The sequence below is a fragment of the Vigna unguiculata genome, unplaced genomic scaffold (assembly GCF_004118075.2).
Source record: "Vigna unguiculata cultivar IT97K-499-35 unplaced genomic scaffold, ASM411807v1 contig_660, whole genome shotgun sequence".
In the NCBI taxonomy this organism is placed as follows: domain Eukaryota; kingdom Viridiplantae; phylum Streptophyta; class Magnoliopsida; order Fabales; family Fabaceae; genus Vigna; species Vigna unguiculata.
The window spans coordinates 79,636-97,295 of record NW_021011384.1 but is presented as its reverse complement, the minus strand read 5'-3'; the positions used below and the strand labels follow the sequence as shown (position 1 = coordinate 97,295).

Genomic DNA, 17,660 nt, shown 5'->3' with positions numbered 1-17,660 from the left:
AAGACTAGAGATCGAAAACGCATTCCAACCACACCGTCTCGCCAAACTCCTCGCTCAGGCTGGGGAATCTCGCTCAGGCTAGACGTCTCGCTCAGGCGAGCCTCCCCCTCGCCTAGGCGAGGGCACAGAATCAGGTGTGTGGGCATCACGGGATCTCGCTTAAGCGAGATCCCTCTCGCCTGGGCGAGATGCCTGCTCGCTCAAAAGTTGAGCGAGTCGCCTGGGCGAGATCTCGTGCAGCGATCTCCCTGTTTCATCTCGCCTAGGCGAGATAGACTCGCTTGGGCGAGATTAATAGGTCTCGCCACTGTTCTTCACTGAAGCAGCCATGAACGAACCAAACCACGCATGCAAAGCAATCTTATCCATCCGAATGACAGATCCGACCATACATTTAACAAATAATGCACAAACCATTAAAAAAAGACTCCAAACCATAACCCTAACTTCCCGTACCTGGGATTCAAGCTAGCAAAGCGCTCCGACACTCCTCGACACCGAACACACGAGCACAACAGCTCAAGGGCGAATGGAAGAACTGGAAAGATGGCGAGACAGAAGCACAGTATGAGATACATGGAACCCTAGCTATGAAAAGGAACGGAATGAACGATAGAAACGAGTATGGGCTAGCCTCCGCACTTACCTGGAGTAGGAGAAGACTTCGAACTGGCTCAACAACAGTGGGGCGGAACCCTAGCAGAAGGTGTGGCGGCTGCGGCTCAAGGTAAGGGCAAGGGTCCTGAAAATGTAGGGTACCTAGGTTTAGGGCAGACCTAGAGCTTATATGCACTGGGCCACCCTTGGGCCATTAAGGGGGCAGCCCACTAACCTTTAGGGCTGGAAAAAGAAAAGAAAAAAAGGTTCTTACAGGTTCTACTTAGGAAATGGGATTGAACACCTTGTGGTTCCCCAAGACACCTAAGTAGGCCAAAATACAAGTTCAAAGAGAGTTAAAATTGGTACACAAAATTTAGGCAAAGAGGAGCAACCTAAGAGCACCAAACTTTTAGAGAACTTTAAGTAGAAAATAAGGCACAAAGGATGCTCCAAATTGACCAAAAGAAGTGACCAAATTGTAGAAAAACTAGTAAACTAAAAGATGCAACAATTACAAGCCACAATGGCCAACAAAAATGCTTGAAATTGGTGTTGGAAGCTACACCCAAGGCCAACTTGAACACCACAATTTTGGACAGCAAAGTGATGCACTCCCAAGAGCACTTTGGTGCCAAATGAAGCCTTAGTTGATGGCTTTGAAGTATACACAAATTGGAGGAATATTTGGACCCCTTGTGGATGCAAAATGCAACACCAAACAGCAACAAAACCTGGCCAAAATAATGAACAAAAATAGCAAACAAACTATGCGAAAGGCATTGGTTAGCTCTCACTCAAGCAAGAAATTGATGGCTCAAAACTTACCAAAATATGGTGAAGGTGAGAGGAAGAATTCAAGCACACTCTCTAGAGTTTTACTTCTCAACCACCGCCTAAAATGCTACCTTAGACTAGCAACCAATTTGGAAAACAAAATCACTTAATTCACAATCAAGAGCATTGAAGCCAAAACTACTTGCCAATTGAAATGTATAACACAAGAAAAGCTAATTAAGAAAGCTAAACCACATTGAATATGATTTGACAAGACTGAATTGAATAGTCAAAAACAAGGACAAGCAAGAAATTAAGGCTTGAAAGAAAGGAAAGCACAACAAAAGGAATCCTAGAACGGAACTAGAATTGAGTAAAAACCAAAAACAGAAACTGCAGTGCTCATAAAATGCTTATGGTATTCATTGCATGTATGCCAATGTGAGGGAAGTAATCCACTCCAAATGAAAGCAATGATGGCAATATTGAATACACACATAAACTGCAAATGTATAGACAAGAGCACTGAAATTCTGAGCAAAACACACCAAAAACGCACTAAACAGTGATTTTCCCGAAAACAAGCACCAGAAACGCTGACAGATGCCTTAACTTTGAAGATTTTCATATTTTTTGTACTGACATATTTGAATGATCTTTTTGCTACTTTTCGTCCAGATGTTAAGAAATTAGGAAAAACTCAGAAGGTGATTCGGTGCTATGAATCGTACAGTTAAATCACACAAGAAAAGTGTACGTCAGGACACAAGGAAAACAGCAGCAAACTGGCACTGGAAAAACACAGAAAGTTGCCTCTACTTCAAAAATTTGTATAGAATTCAATTCTCAACATAATTGAATGATCTTGTTGGAGAATTTTCGTCTATGACTTAGCTTTTCGAAGCAACAATCAGCTTAAAATTGGTGCACTGAGTCACTCGTGACACTTCTCAAACAGAAGGTGTGCAGTGGAAAAAAGTTGAAACAAAGCAAAAGCAGAGTGAAAGGGGAAGATGTTCAATAGACAAATCAAATCGATTGGAGCTTGATTATGATCTAGAATCAAGCATAGGTGAAGATTAACATCTTAGGACACTCTAAGGCACAACCAATTGGTTAAATGGCATTAAAACAATGAGGAAAGTTGACTCAAACAACCACACGCATAGCATGAAGCTTCATTGCGTTTGGAGTGGAGTTGGCACGGTTTCACTCAAGCAAGTGCAGAAAATGATTTAAATGGTGGAAATTGAAGAAACATGTAAAAGAAAGCATGAACAAGACATAGAACACAACTTGAACGATGGAAATGGAAAAGAAAAAAGAATCACAGAATAAAAATGACAAAAACACAATGGAAGCAAAAAAATGTGCTGAAATGTAAAGGAAACTAGTTAAAATATGTGAACCATAGCAAGCAAGGAAATCTACAAATAGAGTGTAAACACTCTTGTAGTCTCATAGTTGCATGGAATCAATGGAGAAACACAATATAATATACAATGAACGATAAATGTGAAAGAAAAACAAAGAAGAAGAAGAAGAGATGAGAACAAGACGGAAAATGAAGGAAACACAAGACTAGGAAGAACCTTTACCAAACCTTGAGAGACCAGGTTTGATGGCTCTTGATACCATTATGGTGGAGCTCCAAAGGTGCATGAAGAGCTCCGTGTGCAGCGGAAATGGATGAAGGATGGAGGCAAGTTGGAAGCACTTGCAAGCAATGGAAGGTGAAAGAGGTGATAGGATTTCCTAATCTATGCTAGCCTAAGGAAGGTGCTATAGGTAGAGGAGGAAATCTCTAGAAAGTGGTGACTCTCAAAGGAAATAAAGGGAGAGTGCTCTCAACTCAAGTTGCATCTATTGCATAAAATTTTAAGAGTGTCTACAAATGAGTGAAAATTTGGCTTTATATGAAGCCATTTACACATAAGAAAGGAGACCATTGGATGGAGTGGGCCTTGATCTTGGCCCTTAGATCAAGCTAGGAGAAGGAGAGAAGATCACGCCCCTGGATCTTGGCTCGAAGAACAAGAAGGATCTTAGCCTTTAGATGTGAGACCAACCTTAGTCAAACCATGAAGCAAAGGAGCCTCCTTGTCTGATAATCTCGGCCATGTATAAAGAGAATTGGGCCGAGCCCAATTTTAACCATCCTATGTTCCTCTCATGTCTTATGTATATTGAAAGCAAAGCCCAAACAATGCCCAATTTAAATCTACACTACTAGATTACATGCACTTCTTCAAGTCTTTGTGATCTCTTTGGCCGATGTAAAGAATGTGAGAAGCCCATTAATTTTGTGATCATGTAATGGGAGGCCCTTTGAATCTTTTCATCATGATTTTGTAATTGGGCTTTAATGGGCTTGGGCTTAGGCTTGGGCTGGCTGAAGTGCAATTGGGCTTGGTGGGGTCACATCATTGATTGAGATCAATAGGAAGCAAATCATCCCTCCTAAGGTGATCGCATGTCATGGCTAAGGGCAGAAAACTTTGGCAACGTTGAGGAACATCTCAAAGCTAAAAAATTGAAGACTTTCCTGAGCTTTTCAGGCAAGGTGTATCTGGATTTGGTGAAGGTGTTCTATGCCAACCTCAAGTTCAATAATGGCATCTCAAAACAAGTGTCAAAGTGTGGAGATGGAAATCACTAACAAACATGAAAGATATGTTGGCCTAAGCAAAGAGGTGTGCAAGTCCGAAAAGGTGAACTAGTGCATTGAATGAATTCAACAAGGTGCAATGCTTCAACCAATGTGTGCGAAATCAAGTGAGCAAGCTACAAATTTCCATGTGGAAGCTTCGTGTGGAGGAAAGGTTGCTAGCTATGGTGGTGACCAAAATCATCATGCCTAGGGGATCAATCATGCTACCTTGGAATGAAGTGATCTAGTGGTGAGTACTGCATTCAAAATGGGAGTGATGATGGACTGGACATACATAATCCTGTGACCATATTATGAAGGCAAAGAGGCTCACAAATTTCAAGCTTCCTTATGTGGTGCTCATCTTCAAGTTCATTGAGCATTTTGTGTTGGATGTGGAAGGAGAGCTTCAGGAGTCAACTGGACTTCTAAATCATGTTTCTAAACTGAATATACACAAGATGGATTCACTAAGATAGGCAACATTTGGCTGGTTGAAGGAGATCAAGGTGTTAACATTGAAGTTGGAGCAAATGACCATGAAATAGGAACTAATGGAGGAAACCAAGATGACGAGAACCTCAACCAATGGCAATTGAGCTGTACAACCCTCTTGAGAATGCTGGACCTGCATATTCCCAATTTGAGAGAATGATTCTCAATCAACTTCAAGACCTCAACATGGCACAAAATGCACATCATGCCTATTGCACAACAAGGTTCCAAGACTTGGATGGCCAGTTGCATAATGTTCATGACGTCCTCTCTAATGTCAACATAGAGACAACTCTAGGAATGAGTGAAGGGATGGCTCATAGGTCATGCATTGCATTTTCCTATTGCATTTTGTGTGTTTGTATGTTTGTTCTAGTATTTTAATTGGCTATTTTTTCATTTCAATTGACTGATTATATCAGTTTTTAGCTTCATGAAGTATTTGTATTTTTGTTTCTGTTCTAATCTGTTGTATTATGTATCAGTTGCCCTGATACACTCCTATGTTATTGTTTAATGAAAATTTTCATCTTTCCAAATTGATCTATGCATTTACTTTCATTTGATGAATCCAAAGGGGGAGAAAAATGAGTTAAAATGAGCAAAAGTTGTTGGCAAAAGCACTACAAGTCTAAATGCTGAAACAAGATTTTATGATGATAAAAGAAGCCATGAAAGCCATCTGGAAGTCAATATGAAGACCATGTGTTGTTGTGTTTAAAGCTATCTTGTAAATGTAATTAGATTAGTTAGAATCAGTATTGTACAAGAAAATTCTGGTATTTCTCGAAAAGTCAAGGTGATAATCGATTATCACTTAGAATAATCGATTATCCTGAGCTGAACCATTTTTTTCAAGAAAGCACTGGAATAATCGATTATCAGCTCTGATAATCGATATCTGCTCAAAAATTTGTTTTTCATAAACCACACTGGAATAATTGATTATCACTAGTGATAATTGATTATCATGGTCAGTTGGGCGCGACTGTTCAACTTTTGACCTAATTTTTGGAACCTCTATTAAGGAACCTTAAAGTTACTTCTTAGACACCTTTTTGAGAAGTTAGAGTGCTAGGATCCTAATGTTATCCTGCTCAGAGAGTTCTCTGAGTGTTCTCAATAGAAGCTTTGAAAAACCTAGTGCGGGTAGAGCCGATAACTTTTCCTGAGAGGTGTTCTAGGAGATTTGAAGATTAACAACTAGACGTAGGGTCTTTTAATTCCGAACCAGTATAAATACTTGTGTTCAATCTTCTTCTCTATCTCCTTATTTCATCTATTATTGTGTTTAAAGAAATTAATTATTAATTTAATTGATAAATTTTGGAAAAATTTTAAAGTATTAATTTTATTACTTAAAAACCAATTCACCCCCTCTTGGTTTTGTCCGCACTCTCAAACATTCGCTGCGCGATACCAACAATTGGTATCAGAGCTTGCTTTGATAGTTATTCAAATTTTCGAAAATGGTTGGACAAAATCAAACCTTTGCTGAAGGTGCGTCTATCAACAAACCTCCTCTATTTACTAGTGAAAATTATCCTTTCTGGAAAGTTAGGATGCAAATTTTTTTGGAATCTGTTGATAGAGGTATTTGGGATGCTGTTTTAAATGGTACATTTGTTCCTGTTAATATTGTAAATGATGTGCAGGAACCAAAGCCATTTTTGCAATGGACAGCAGACGAAAATAGACGAGCCTAGTATGATGTAAAAGCTAGAAATAAAATTTCATCTGCTTTAACCCTAGATGAGTTTTACAAGATCTCAGTCTGCACTAGTGCACAAGAAATGTGGGAAATATTGCGTGTAACCCATGAAGGAATAGACGATGTGAAAGAGCACGCAAGAACTCCTTGATCCAAGAACAAGGAGAAACTATATACGATGTGCAGAAACGATTCACACATATCGTCAATCATCTCAAAGGTCTAGGTAAAACTTTTGACACTGATGAATTAAATATAAAGTTCTTAAATCCTTGAACATGACTTGGCAGTCGAAGGTGACAGCCATCACGGAGTCACAAAATCTTGCGACAATGACGATGGCGGCTCTGTTTGGAAAGTTGAGAGAACATAAGCTTGAACTGGGCAGATTAAATGATGAAGAAGATATTGGAAGAAAGAAGAACATTGCCTTTAAAACCAAAGTGGTTAAAGCAAAAGGCAAAAGGAAGAAGAAGATTCGGATGACGATGAAAATCTTAGTCTTATGATTAAGAAATTTACAAAATTCATGAAGGCCAAAGGTAAAAATCAATTCAAGAGCAACAAGAAGGATAATCAAGGATCATCCTCAAATTTCAAATGCTACGGATGTGGAGAATCTGGACACGTCAAAGCTAACTGCCCAAATTCAAAGAAAAGTGAAGAAAAGAAGGGTAGAAAATTCTTTAAAAAGAAAGCATACATAGCTGGGAAGACAATGCCTCAAGCACATCAAATTCTAGCGATTCTGAAAATGAAGAAGCAAATCTATGTTTGATGGCTAATCATGATGATTCTGACAGTGAGGTAAATTCTACTTGCCATGAAAATGACTATGATGATTTGTATGATGCTTTTCAACAATTACTTATTAAATCTAGTAAATTGGATACTACACATAAAAAGTTAAAATCTGATTTAAAGATTTACAAAGTAAATTCGAAAAATCTCTTGAAGAAGAAAAACTTTTGAAAAGTAAAATTTCAAATTTAGAAAATAAGAAACTGTTGAATGTGCTTCATGTAAAAGTTACATGTTTGATATATGTATTTTGGAAAAACATCTTGAAGATGCCTTTGAAAATAAAAACTGTGAAAGTTTGATCTCAAGAAACACCCAAATAAAACCAAGCATGCTCATAATTATAATTTTAAAAATAAACTAAAAGAACTTGTAGAGTTGGGTAGAAAAAGGAACATACCATGTTATGAATACATATGCATGTACTGCTACATGTTTTTATTGCATGAAAAGGGTAATACCTCAAACAAATTAATATTAAACATTTTGGTGTTCCAAATGGAAGTATCATTGGGTACCTGTTCATACTTAGATATTTTTATTTTAACCCCAAGGACCTAAACAAGTTGTTGGGGACCTAAATGAATTGTTTCCTTATTTTGCAGATGACTTCTAAAATCCAGAAGATCAATGTGGTATCTGACAGTGGTTGTTCAAGACACATGAGTGGAGACAAAAAGAAGTTAAGAACTTTAAAAGAATGGAACAAGGATTTGTCACTTATGGGATAACAACAAAGGAAAATACTTGGAACATGTGATGTAGGTGGAGGAAATACTTTGGAGATCAAGGATTACTGTATGTAGAAGGACTAAAGCACAATCTTCTTAGTATAAGCCAATTATGTGATAAAAGACTCAAAGTAATATTTGAGAGTGACTACTGCACTATTCATCAAAAGGACTCCAAAGAAGTAACCTTAAAATATGAGACACAATAACATTTACTTGATTGATCTTGATACTGCATCATCTAGTGATATAATTGTTGGTTGTTAAAGAAGAGAATCCTTGGTTATGGCATAAACGAGCTGCTCATATAACATGCAACAATTAAACAAACTGATTTCTAAGAATTAGTAATTGGATTGCCAAAAATAAAGTTTGAAAAAGATAAACTATGTGATGCATGTCAAAAAGGAAACAAGTAAAATCTTCATTTCATTCAAAAAAATGTGATTTCCACATCAAAACCTTTAGAACTTTTGCATATGGATTTGTTTGGTCCTTCAAGAACAAAAAGCTTGGAGGAAATTATTATGCTCTTGTTATGTTGATAATTACTCAAGATATACATGGACTTTCTTTCTCACACTAAAAAGTGAGGCATTTAAAGCTTTCAAGAAGTTGCAAAAGTAGTTCAAAATGAAAAAATTTGAAAATTAAAGTTTTAAGAAGTGATCATGGTGGGAGAATTTCAAATCAATTGTTGAAAACTTTTGTGAAGAAAACGGAATATGCATAATTTTCTGCACCTAGAACTCCTCAACAAAATGGAGTTGTAGAAAGGAAAAATAGATCTTTAGAAGAATTAGCTTGCACAATGTTAACGAATATGATGTGCCTAAATATTTTTGGTTGATGCTGTGAGCACAGCTTGTATGTATAAATAGAATGCTCATTACACCAATTTTAAAATTACCCCCTATGAATTGATAAAGAAGAAAGCCTAATGTAACATATTTAAAAATATTTGGATGCAAATGCTTTGTTCTAAATAACGGAAAAGAAAATTTGGGTAAATTGATTCTAAAGCTGATGAAGCTATTTTCTTAGATATTCATAACTAGTAAGCCTATAGAATTTTCAATAGAAAACCTGAATATGGAAGAATCTGTGCATTGTTTTGATGAAATTGTGGACCTTGAGGAGAACCCTCTTGATCAAGTAAAACAAATGCAGGTGATGAAGAATATTTTAAAGAAGCTCTTAATGAGATGTACCTAAATGAGAACCCATTGACTGAACCTGAAGATCTTTCCAAAAGCTGGAAATCACCTAGAGGATGTCTATGAAAATGCATTGGAGATATATCAAAGGGATAGTACAAGAAACATGTCAAATTTCTGTATGATTGTTGCCTTTGTTTCATAATAGAACCCAAAAATGTAGAAGAAGCTCTTCAAGATGATCAATGGTGTATAGCAATGCAAGAAGAGCTGAATCAATTGAAAGGAATGAAGTTTGGGAACTCATTCCTAAGGAAGATTCACACCAAGTCATAGGAACAAAATAGGTGTTCAGAAACAAGCTGGATGAAGATGGAAACACCACTAAAAACAAAGCCAAACTTGCAGCAAAGGGGTACACACAAGAAGAAGGTATAGACTATGATGAGACTTATGCTCCAGTTGCTAGGTTAGAAGCTATACGTTTACTTCTTGCCTATGCCTCTCTCATGAAATTTAAACTATATCAGATGGGTAACAAAAGTGCTTTCCTAAATGATTTATAAAAGAAAATGTGTATGTTGAACAACCACCTGGATTTGAAGACTATAAGTTTCCCAATCACATTTATAAATTAAAGAAAGCATTGTATGGATTAAACAAGCACCTAGATCTTAGTATGAAAGATTAAGTACATTTTTGTTAGAAAATGATTTGAAGGAGGTAAAATTGATTTAACTTGTTTATTAAAAGAGTGAATGAGCATATTTTGCTAGTTCAGATTTGTGTAGATGACATAATATTTGGGTCTACTGATAATTCATTATGTAAAGGCTTTGCAACCATAATGTAAGGAGAATTTGAAATGTCAATGATGGCAGAATTGACATTCTTTTGGGTCTTCAAATTAAGCAAATGGAAAATGGAACTTTCATTTCTCAATCAAAGTACTATAAAGAAGTACTTAAGAAATTTGGAATGGATACTGCAAAGGAAGCAAGTACTCCTATGGGAACCTCCTGCTACATAGACAAAGATGAATCATGAATAGAGGTAAATCAAACTATGTTTAGAGCATGATAGTTCTTTGTTATATCTTACTACAAGTAGGCCTGATATTATGCAATTTTATGTGTGTGCTCGTTTCAAGCCAATCCAAAAGAATCACATCTTACTGCAGTAAAAAGAATTTTAAAATACTTAAAGGAACTGGCATGTTTTGGACTTTGGTATCCTTCAGGAGCATCTCCTAATTTGATAGGCTATTCAGATGCTGATTATGGTGGTTGTAAAATAGATAGAAAAGTACTAGTGGTACTTGTCACCTCTTAGGTAGTTCATTAGTCTCTTGGCACTCGAAGAAACAAGCTTGTGTAGCTTGTCAACTACAGAGGCTGAATACATAGCAGCTGGAACTGTTGTGCTCAAATTCTTTGGATGAAACAACAACTAGAAGACTATAATATCTTTTAAATCACATACCTCTGAAATGTGATAATACCAGTGCTATTAATTTAACCAAAAATCCCATAATGCACTCGAGACAAAGCACATTGAAATAAGGCATAATTTCCTAAGAGATCACATTCATAAAGGAAATTGTGAGATAGAATACGTGGATACAAAGCACCAATTAGCTGATATCTTTACCAAACCTTTAGCTAAAGATAGATTTTATGAACTAAGAAGAGACTTAGGCATATGGAGATCTCTTAAATTGCCAAAACTCAAATTCCTTAAAAATCCGAAAAATAGCGTCAATAATCGATTATCAGACACTCAAAAAAAAATTCCAAAACATTTTGAATAATCGATTATTTGGGACATAATCGATTATCCTTAATTCTGAGCCAAAATCAAAAACTCACTGGAATAATCGATTATCACTTAGGATAATCGATTATCAGCTCGTCAAACTTCATATTTTGCCAAATTCATGAACCAATTATCACTTTAGGATAATCGATTATTACACGTCATTGGACCAAATAAATTCAAAACTAGTTGTTGTAACAGCTAGATTTGCATCAATCACATGTATATGGCTGTTGGAGACTCTTCTCTATAAATCTTAGCCATTTTTGTCACCAGAACACTCTTTTCTCTCCATCAAAACTCAAGAAACTCTCCTTTTCTCATTTTCTCAAAAACTCTCAAAAGCTTCCCTCACCTTTACCTCAACCATGCTGAACCCCTCATAGAAAGATTCCTACCCGCAGAAGGACTACATCTCGTGCTTCTCAACCCTCAAATGCACCTAGGACTGCTTCCATTGAAGTATGGATTACGGATGAAGAAAGAAGATCTGAATTCATCACATTGTGGAAAGACAAACCCCTCATCACTCCTAAATTCATCTAGTCTCAATGGTTTGTCAATCGCCATTACACAATTCAAAATTTTCTGGCTGAACAAGGTGTGAAATTCTTCACAGAGATGCAAGGCACCTACTACCCCGATTTGGTACGAGCCTTCTACTTCAATTACAAATTCAGAGATGGAGTTGGTTCACAAAGGTAAAAGGTGTCAACATTATTCTAGATAATGATATTTGGGAAAATGTTGCACAATTTCCCATTCATGATGGCACATCTCCAATCCTCACGACTGGCATTGAAGGGTTCAACAGAATTTTTGCATATAGATCCTTTATGCGATGCCCAGATCAAGAAATAGGCCGCCAATTGTTAGTCGGACCTCTCAAAATTAATGAGCGTCTACTTCACTATCTCATTGTTTGGATTTATGTCCACATGGTACAAACCACGCACAGTGCAGTGAAGCAGATCTTATGATCATCTATGCCATGCTCAACCACATTCCTATCTATTGGCCAAACATCATTCTTGACACCATGCTCAAAGCCAAGAGATTGCCTCAATATCCTCTCCCGTATTCCTTGCTCATCTCTCGTATTGTGAGTACAAAGGGGTCAATGTCTCTGATGAACAATCTCATAAAACCACTGAGGCAAATAAAATTGCAGAAAACTCCTTGAAGCAGATGAAATTTATTCCTTTTGGAATACCTACATTCACAAGGATGATATGCCTTCCTCGGACAATGAAGCAGAAGAGAATCCTTCCACTGCTTCTATTCCTCCTGTTGACACACATATTGGATCATCCAGTGGTGTTGTGGCTCATCCTCTTCTTTAGAGGATCACATTTTAAATCTCAACCAAAGACTTGAAGAATTCTTTCTTCTCTCCACTCACAGACATGAAGAAGTCATTGGCTTAATTAGAGGATTAGATTCTAGGATTTCCAACTTAGAACATAAATTTGATAAGTATGATGAAGATGATGACATGAGTCAAGACTTTTAAAAGTCTACATCATAGTTATTTTTATTGTAATATGTTTTCTAGTTCTATTATTTCTCAAATAAACGTCTCTTTTTATTGCTATTCTTTACCATTGTCTCATTGAGGGGAGTTTCTCTATTAAAACTTTTTTTCATATGATCAAAACAAGGGGAGAAAAAGTTTAAACGTTTAAACCCAACAGTGCTACCGACAAATGTACTAGTAAGATATTTTGATTGCAGATACTTTAAACATATTGTTTTGATCATCATAAAAAAGGGGGAGATTGTTGGCAAAAGCAATACAAGTCTAAATGCTGAAACAAAATTTTGATGATGATAAAAGAAGCCATGAAAGCCATCTGGAAGTCAATATGAAGACCATGTGTTGTTGTGTTTAAAGTTATCTTGTAAATGTAATTAGATTAGTTAGAATCAGTATCGTACAAGAAAATTCTAGTATTTCTCGAAAAATCAAGGTGATAATCGATTATCACTTAGAATAATCGATTATCTTGAGCTGAACCATTTTTTCAAGAAAGCACTGGAATAATCGATTATCACCTCTGATAATCGATTATCTGCTCAAAAATTTGTTTTTCATAAACCACACTGGAATAATAGATTATCACTAGTGATAATCGATTATCTTGGTCAGTTGGGCGTGACTGTTCAACTTTTTGACCTAATTTTTGGAACCTCTATTTAAGGAACCTTAAAGTTACTTCTCAGACACCTTTTTGAGAAGCTAGAGTGCTAGTGCTGTGATTGCAAGAGAGTTCTCTGAGTGTTCTCAATAGAAGCTTTGAAAAACCTAGTGCGGGTAGAGCGATAACTTTTCCTGAGAGGTGTTCTAGGAGATTGAGTGTTGCTGCTGTTGCTAGGAAAGCTAAGGTCAATATTCTCTGTGTGATTTAGAAAAAGGTGTTCATCTCTTGTGCGATTCAGGAGAGGTGTTTTCTTAATATCTGATTGTAAATCTATTACTTGTTAGTGATTTAGTTAATCTCGTTTTTGAGAGATTAACAACTGGACGTAGGGTCTTTTGATCCAAACCAGTATAAATACTTGTGTTCAATCTTCTTCTCTATCTCTTTATTTCATCTATTATTGTGTTTAAAGAAATTCATTATTGATTGAATTGATAAATTTTGGAAAAATTTTAAAGTATTAATTTTATTATTTAAAAACCAATTCAGCCCCCTTTTGGTTTTGTCCGCGCGCTCAAACATTCCGCTGCGCGATACCAACAAAAGTGTGTTAAGATTGGAAAATCTAAAATAAATCTGCTAGAACCATATAATACTGCAAACTTAATCTAGAATGTGAAGTTAAATCATGTTATTAATGATAGGGGAGCATATGCATATGTAATATGTATGTATGCTTGTGTGCTTTTGCTTGGTTTTATGTTTGGAATATTGGTATCTTGTATGCAAAAGCTTTTTTAGGTTTCTCTATGGATCTTAGCTCATCAATTCAACTCGAGGATGTTGGCTTCATCAATTTAGGGGGAGATTGTGGGCACAAGCAAGCTTGAAGCAAAGAATTGATAAAGCCATGTGCATGAATATCTTAAGTGTTTGATGAAGATTAATGAAGATCCTTTTGAAGATTAAGTTGTAGTGTGTTAAATCTGTATATAACATGTTAAATGTAATGTGTTAGTGTTATATCTTGTTGGTAGGCTATATGACATAAATTAGATGTCTTGGGTGCCTTAGTGTGTCTCTTTTAATCTGTTAAAATAGGTTTTAACAGGTTAAAAGGCTTGCTGTATATAGTTTCTGGTATTAATGCATTCAGTCAGTTGAATTATTTTTCAATCAACTGATTTCACTTAAGTCAGATGAAATCAGCTGACTATATGAAAAATTCAATCGACTATTTTAACTTAAACCATACTATATAAGCTGTGTTTTCGCGAGCAAAGGTGCGATTCTGAGTTTTTGAGCATGAAATTCTGTCACTCATCTTTGGGAAGCTCTTTCCCTGTAATTCCATCTCCACCTAACACCTTTTTAATTCTTTTTACTATTCTTAACAATTTACAATTCAAATAATTGAAAATATGTGTAAAAATTGCTCAAAATTTCATAACAAACATGTTGGCGGATACTCAGATGGGATTAGTTTCTGAAATTTAAAATATTCAATCTCTCGAAAACAATTTTTCAATTTTTTCGTACTACTTTTTACTATTTAAAATTTAAATAACTCATATTTTCTACATAAAAAATGCTCGAAATTTCACAAGAATTTTGTTGGCCAATACTCAAATTGGATTATTGATGTTATGAATTTTGAAAAATTTCGGCTTTTGGGACACGTTACGTTTTCACTTTTCTTAGTAACTTTAACTATTTACAATTTAAATCATTGATATTTGAAATATAAAAATTGCAAAAAAAGTTGGCCAATACTAGGATAGTAGTTGTGTTCTTAAATTTGACAAATTCCATCTCCTCCTAATGCTTTTTTTAATTCTTTTTACTATTTTTAACTATTTATAATTCAAATAAGGTTAAAATACCTTTTTGGTCCTAATTTTCGTCAAGTTTTTTGAAACAAGTCCTAATTTTGATTTTGTGTTCAAATAGGTCCCAATTTTCGTCAATTTTGTTCAATTGGGTCCTTTTTTGCTAACATCGTTTAAATCATTAACGGCCATGAACAGTGACTGCCACATGTCACTTCCTGGTTTTTTTGAATTTTTTTTATTTTTATTTTTATTTTTTTAAATTTTTTTTTAATTTTTTTTAAATTTTGTTAATTTTTTTTAAATGTACACGTGTCAACCTAGGGGTGTGCCACGTGTCACTTCGTGGTTTTTTTGAATTTTTTTGAATTTTTTTAAAAAAAATTTAAAATTTTTTAAATTTTTTTTCTAAATGTCCACGTGTCAACTCAGTAGCGTGCCACATGTCAAAGTCAATGTTCTAAATTCAATTTGGTCCCTATATTTGTTATTTTTGTTCAATTAGGTCCAAATTTTTGTTAACATTAACCAATTTGGTCCCTCTCCAAATTAAAACCAAATTTAATTTTTATATTAAAATTCATATTTTTTATTAAATATCTTTATTTAATATATTAAAATTCACATCATTATAACTTTGATATAAAAATTAAATTTGGTTTTAATTTAGAGAGGGACCAAATTGGTTAATCTTAACAAAAATTAGGACCTAATTGAACAAAAATAACAAATATAGGGACCAAATTGAATATAGAATATTAACTTTGACATGTGGCACACTACTAGATTGACACGTGGACATTTAAAAAATAATTCAAAAAAAATTCAAAAAAACCACAAAGTGACACGTGGCACACTCCTGGGTTGACACGTGTACATTTAAAAAAAATTTAAAAAAAAAATTAAAAAAAAATTAAAAAAAAATTAAAAAAAATAAAAATAAAAATAAAAAAAATTCAAAAAAACCAGGAAGTGACACGTGGCAGTCACTGTTCATGGCCGTTAATGATTTAAACGGTGTTAGCAAAAAAGGACCCAATTGAACAAAATTGACGAAAATTTGGACCTATTTGAACACAAAACCAAAATTAGGACTTGTTTCAAAAAACTTGACGAAAATTGGGACCAAAAAGGTATTTTAACCTTCAAATAATTGACATTTTATGTATAAAAATTTCTCAAAATTTCATAACAAACAGGTTGGAGGATACTCAGATGGGATTAGTTTCTGAAATTAGAAAAATTGAATCGCTAGGTAACAATTTTTAAATTTTTTTACTACATTTTACTATTTACAATAGAAATAATTCATATTTTCTACATAAAAATTGCTCAAAATTTCACAAGAAACCCTCTGGTCAATACTTAAACGGGATTATTGGTTTTATGAAATTTGAAAAATTCTTCTTTTTGTGACACTTTTTTAATTTTTTTACTAATTTTTACTATTTACAATTTAAATAATTGTCACCAGTGCAGGAAGGCCTTTTGGCAGTGGTTATTTTTCATATTCTGCACCGGTTCCCGGACCGAGGCATATTGGGGCGAGGCCAAAAGAGGATAGCCTTTGGCCTCAATTGTAAACTGAAGCCATAGAGCCCCTCTTCTGCCTCGGTTTCCACGTACCAGAGGCCATAGAGTCCCTCTTCTACCTCGGTTGGTAGGTCTAACTGAAGCCATATGTGCTCACGTTTTTACATTTTTAAAAAATTCGCTCACGTTTTGGCCTCGGTTTTAGTATGACCCGAGGCCATATGTCCCTTTTTGGCTTCGGTTTGCGTAGTACCCGAAGCCATATGTCACCATTCTCAACCGCATTCCATGGCACCCACAAATCCGCATGCCTCCCCAAAGCCCTATCCCAATCCCCCACCACCACGGCTCCCAAATCCGCTTCCCTCGCCCTCCTCAACATCTCCAAAAAATCTGAATCATCCGAAACCAAAAACACCCAATCAATCCCTCTACTCATCGAATGCACCATCTGCCTCTTCAACGCCCAATCCACCGCTTGCGGCTTATCCTGCACCGTCTTAACAAACACCCCCGCCCGCCGCAGCTCCGCCGCCAGCCTGTACCCTACCTTCGGAACCAGCAGCGTCCTTGCCGCCTCATTATACTTATGATTCCTGCGCAAAAATTGTTCCTTGAAACAGTCCTATTTCTTCTTCCCCTTCAGTGACTTCAAGTACTTCGTCAGGTCCATGTGGGTCTTGCACTTGCGCCCACACATCCCGCACGTGTAGGGCTCCGAGGGTGTGACCACACCCTTCCGTTCGAGGATGTCGAGGTTCCTGCGTTCCCGGTGCTCTTCTAGGACCCACTAGGGAGGTGGACGAAGGCATGGCGGTTGGCGTAGGCGGAGAAGTCAGTCACCTCGCCGAAGCGGGAGGCGAGGGTTTTTGGCGAATAGAGGCCCGCATGGGGGCGTGTTGTCGAGGTCCCAGAGAACAATGACCTTGTCGCTTTTGGGGGCGTAGATTCCTTGGGAGTTCTTCACCATGTCGATTTCGATGCAGCAGCATTAGATACGTGGGTAACGCTGAGACGAGAATTTGTTGGAAGTAACGTGCCTGCGTTGTGTTTGTGAAAATGCGGAGTGGAAAGTGAAGGGATTGGGTTTGCGTTGTGGAGAAAAAGTGAATATTTGCAGAGAGAAATGGAGGAGCAGCGCGCGCGAGGAAGTAAGGGGGTTCAGTTTTGAGCCCTAATTAAACTATATGGCCTCGGTTCAATTTAGAACCGAGGCATATAACCCCTTTTGGCCCCGGTTCCCTAACACCTGAGGCCTAACATCCCTTTTGGCACCGGTTTTTTCCCAACCGAAGCCTATAAGTCAAAACGAGAATGGCATTTTTGAAAATTTTGGCAACCTTTTTAGCTTTGGGCCTTCTTAACCGAGGCCTAACACCCCTTTTGGCACCGGGTTTTTTGTAACCGAGGCCTATAACTGCTT

At 36.4% G+C, this 17,660-nt stretch overlaps 1 pseudogene; it reads right to left on the bottom strand.

The window, feature by feature from the left end:
• Positions 1 to 646: 646 nt before the first annotated feature.
• Positions 647 to 17,222, bottom strand: LOC114172659 (annotated as a pseudogene).
• Between the last annotated feature and the right edge of the window lie 438 nt (positions 17,223 to 17,660).